Raw genomic sequence first — 1,086 nt, 5'->3', positions numbered from 1 at the left:
TAGCATCCTATACTAAGCATTAGGATTGCAGGTAAAGGTAACAATAGTAGTAGCAAGGACAGGCTATGCATCAAGATAGGATTAATGGAAAGCAGTAACATGCTACACTATTCTAATGCAAGAAGTATAAAGGAGAGTAGGCGATATCTTGTGATCAAGAGGGGGGCTTGCCTGGTTGCTCTGGCAAGAGAGAGGGGTCGTCAACACCGTAGTCGTACTGGGTAGCAGCGGCGGCGGTCTCGGTGTCTAGCGATAGAAGAGGGGGAAGAAACAATAAATATTAAGCAAACAGATGCATAGTGATGCATGACATGACAAGTATCGGTGCTAGGGGCGCCCTAACGCAGTACGAGGTGGTACCGGTGAAGAGGAAAAACATCCAGGAAAGTATTCTCGGTGTTTCGCGTTTTCAAATAGATGAACCGGAGGGGGAAAGTTGCATGTTCGTTATGCTAGGGATGCGTGGCAGACGAACGGGCTGCGTATCCGGGTTCGTCTCATCGTTCTGAGCAACTTTCATGTTGAAAATATTTTAGTCCGAGTTACGGATTAAAAGATATGATTTTCTAAAGATTTTATTAATTTCTAGAATTTAATTAATTATTTAACTTAATTTCGAAAATGGATTTATGACAGTAGCATGATGTCATGCTGACGTCAGCAATCAACAGGGTTGACTGGTCAACCTGACCAATGGGTCCCACTGGTCAGTGACACATTTTAATTAAACAAATTAATTAACCTAATTAGTATTAATTAAGGGGGTGGGCCCCACTGTCATACTCTGTTAGTTAATTAACAGTAGTTAATAAGGTTAATTAGTCATTAGATTAATTAATCTTAATTAGTTAATTTAATCAGAATTAATTAAGTTAATTAATTAGTTAATTATTTATTTATTTTTATTATTTATTATTTATCTATTTATTTATTTTTAAAATCTTTTCTTATTAACGTTCTGGGGCTGGGGCCCCACCTGTCATTTAGCCAAAGGGCCAAAGTGGGTCGGGCGAATGGGCAGGCGCCTGAACGAGCGCGTGCCCGAGGGGCACGGGGCGCTGGGCGCACCGGGTGCGGTCACAGCAG

Source organism: Triticum dicoccoides, chromosome 7A, assembly GCF_002162155.2.
Source record: "Triticum dicoccoides isolate Atlit2015 ecotype Zavitan chromosome 7A, WEW_v2.0, whole genome shotgun sequence".
NCBI classification, from domain to species: domain Eukaryota; kingdom Viridiplantae; phylum Streptophyta; class Magnoliopsida; order Poales; family Poaceae; genus Triticum; species Triticum dicoccoides.
The sequence above is the reverse complement of the archived record's forward strand: the minus strand, read 5'-3'. Positions refer to the sequence as shown.